The following is a 3975-nucleotide window of genomic DNA, read 5'->3' on the forward strand; positions in this document are numbered from 1 at the left end:
GGAGAATTGTTTGAACCTGGGAGGCAGAGGTTGAGTGAGCCAAGATCACACCACTGCACTCCAGCCTGGGTGACAACAGCAAAACTCCTCCTCACAAAAAAATAAAGTCCAGGTGCTGTGGCTCACGCCTGTATTCCCAGCACTTTGGGAGGCCAAGGTGGGCAGATCACCTGAGGTTGGGAGTTTGAGACCAGCCTGACCAACATGGAGAAACCCCATCTTTACTAAAAAAATAAAAATATTAGCAAGGCATGGTGGTACATGCCTGTATTCCCAGCTACTCAGAAGGCTGAGGCAGGAGAATCGCTTGAACTTGGGAAGTGGAGGTCACAGTGAGCTGAGATTGCATCATTGCACTCCAGCCTGGGCAATAGAGCGAGACTGTTTTAAAAAAAAAAGAATCACTTGACCCTGAACTTCAATTTCTAATTCCTAAAGTAAGAATAATCACACATATTTCAGCAAGTCATTGGGAAATTGAATGAGGAAATGCATGGAATGCTCTTTGGGAGCTAAGAAGTACGATGTAGTTATAGTAACCATGGTAACAACATTGCGTTAGTGAGATGTAAAGTTGCGCACAAAGCACCAGTAACAAATTCTCAATCTCTGAGGAACTCTGAGGAATTCTGTGTACTTGGCAGCAATTCCTATGGATTGACAACCATTCATCCCACAAATATATTTCACAGCCAACTCTTTGCTACGCTCCAAGCTTAAGTTGGGGACATGTATTAAGAACTGTGGAGAGCATAAGATTTTACCCTACTTGGTAGCTAACTGGAGTGCTAACAGAACACATAAGATTCCTGGGTCAGAGACAAAAGATTTTATTCCTCACAGCATGAGAAGCAGCATAAGTATCAACATATTTGCATTAGTTCCTCTTACCCCCAAGTCCCACAGGGGTAGGGTTGCCAGATTTAGAAAACAAAAATATAGAGCACCCAGTTGGATTTGAATTTTAGATTAACAATGAATACATTTTTAGTATGTCCCAAATACTGCATGGGGTGTGCATATACTAAAAAAGTATTCCTAAAAAAAAATTCTTTATTTATCTGAAATTCAAATTGAAGGGGGTGTCTTGTATTTTAACTGGCAACTCGACATGGGTGACACAGATGAGTTCAGCTGTATGAGTTCACCCACGGTGAGTTGCATTACAAGAGACTGACACTGATTTGAAGAACCTAAATTTTTTATAATATTTTATAAGGGCAGTAAGCATGCTTGCCCTTTAATTCAGAGAGCCACAGGCTCTGCCTTCCAAGGCTGTTTGTAGAAAAGGTAGTCCAGAACAAAAGGCAGTCAGTGGCTCTGCTTGTAAAACTTGAAAAACCATTGGAGAATTGGCTCCCAATGCACCCTAGTGAACAGGTGTGGGGAAAGGGAGACAGTTGTGGCTTCAGTATCTTGAGATAAATGCTTCTCAGTGGGGCTGGTTTCCATCATAACCCTTCCCTAATTCCCACTCCCACTCCAGTTTCAGGCTGCTTTCTTTGCAGGGAGAGACGAGGTTGTATGGCCACAGAGGAGAAAGTCTGTCAAAAATAAGAGATGGACGAGAATACATACCCTCCCATTTCCATTCATTCGGCAAATGTCTGGTGCCTACCGTGGTCCAGGCACCGTGCTAGGCACTGGGGCTGCAACAGCAGAGGATACCCAGTCAGTCCTTGCCCATGTGGCACTGCAGTCTGATGGATTTGTGAAGGGACCTGGAAGAAAAATGACTGCTCCACAGCCGGGCACAGTGGCTCACGCCTGTAATCCCAGCACTTTGGGAGGCCAAGGCAGGAGGATCACAAGGTCAGGAGTTCGAGACCAGCCTGCTCAACATAGTGAAACCCCTCTCTACTAAAAATACAAAAATTAGCCCGGTGTGGTGGCATGTCTCTGTAGTCCTAGCTACTTGGGAGGCTGAGGTCAGAGAATTGCTTGAACCCGGGAGGAGGAGGTTTCAGTGAGCCAAGACCACACCATTGCACTCCAGCCTGTGTGATAGAGTAAGACTCCGTCCCCATCCCCCGCCAAAAAAAAGAAAAATGACAGCTCCTTTTTGTAAAGTAACAGCTCCAATTGGGAAGCCCCTGCTCACTTCTCCGCCATGGTGGCTTCAGCAGCAGCCTGCATCTTCCTGAGACTCTCCAGTATGCCTCCTGTGTCTCCACTTCCCCGAATGTTCCAACTGTAGCTGCTGCCTAGCAAGGCGTCCCCTCTGCCCCACTTTCCTCCTGCTGATATCCTGCTTTTTTCCTTGGAAAATTTTAGCTCAAATCTTGCCCCCATCCAAGAACCCTTCTTAGAATGACACTTCCTGTCTTTGTATTCCCACTGTAGATTTCAACCTTACATTGAACATAGACAACAACCTGCTTTGGATCACAAGCCCGGGGAGAGCTGGGTGTGGTGGCTCATGTCTGTAATCCCACCACTTAGGCGAGAGGATCACTTGAGACCAGGAGACCCTGTCTCTAAAATATAATAACAGTTATTATTATTTTTTAAAAGATGATGTTAAACTGCTTGTATATTCCATTTATTTTAATTCCCCACAATAACTTTATCTGGCAAATATTATAATCCTCATTTTATGGATGGGAAAACTGAGGCTCAGAGACAAGAAGTCTCTAGCTTCTCTGTACAGAGCTTTTTTTTTTTTCATTTTTAGATGAAGTCTCACTCTGTCGCCCAGGGTGGAATGCAATGGTGCAATCTTGGCTCACTGCAACCTCTGCCTCCCGGGTTCAAGTGATTCTCGTGCATCAGACTCCCGAGTAGCTGGGATTACAGGTGTGCACCACAATGCCCCGCTAATTTTTGTATTTTTAGTACAGACTAAAAATTTTATATTTCACCATGTTGGTCAGGCTGGTCTCAAACTCCTGACCTCAAGTGATCCACCTGCCTCGGCCTCCCAAAGTGCTGGAATTATAGGCATTGGCCAACCAGCGCCCGGCCTTCTCTGTACAGAACTCCAGTTGGCCCCCCTAACATCATGGCTTGCTGTTCCTCATCATCAACGTGGGAAGAAATGGGTGTTTTGCAAGATAAACATTGACTTGTTTTTCTAAGACCAGCCGAGCGAGCACAAAAGAACCAGCAGGTAGGCAAGTGTAGGAGCAAAACTGCAAGTTTATTTTGGTAACCTAAGGTGTGGGGAAGAAGTCTGTCGGCCTCCGGCAAAGAAGGCCGACAGAGTCCCCCTTCGTGGGGCTCTCGGGCGGGGTTCCTGCATCCCGACTTCAGTGGGGCTGGAGGAAGACCGCATGGCTCACTGGTGGAGAGCAGCTTTTCTAGGAATGGGAGGGCAATAGGCGGGGCACGGGCGTGTCGGGGGCGTTCCGCAGGTGCGACCAGGTAAATCTTGGTCTCTTCGGATTGACGTCACCTGGTGCATGCCCAGTTGGTCTGCACCTTCCTGGGTCGCCGGCTACATTTTCGCGCGCGCGGGAAAGGTTGGGAGGTGGGAAAAGTTGGGAGGGGGGGATGAAGAACCCGGAAGTGCACCATCTTGCCTCCGTTCGTCCAAACAAACATAATTTGTGGACATTTGAACCTCTTGTTGTCTTGGCAATGCTAAAGTCATTTTGAGCCTTTGCAGACGTCTGTAGCTCATTTCCTCCTGCTATTGCTTGGCCTCTCCCTCCTTCCTCCTCCATCAGCCTTGCTCTAGGGCTGGACTTGTGTTTTGGGGGCTGAGCCTTGCCCTGAGGCCTCCTGCTTGTCTAGGTCTGGTTTGTTCCTGGAGAGTCGGGACTCTGAATTTCCCAAGAGACCTAAGATGCTGAGAGCCAGCAGAAGTGGACAGGGCAGAGGGTGCCTGGTTCGACTTGGGGAATGTAACCTGCCCTTGATCCCCCAGGTGTTCACCAGGGACCCATAGGCCTCTCTTCTAAGTTCTGCTGACAAATACAAACTCTTCCACTCACTCATCAGCAAATGATACTCCATCTCCATTCTTCAAGTTAA

Source organism: Colobus angolensis, unplaced genomic scaffold, assembly GCF_000951035.1.
Source record: "Colobus angolensis palliatus isolate OR3802 unplaced genomic scaffold, Cang.pa_1.0 Scaffold71, whole genome shotgun sequence".
NCBI lineage: Eukaryota > Metazoa > Chordata > Mammalia > Primates > Cercopithecidae > Colobus > Colobus angolensis.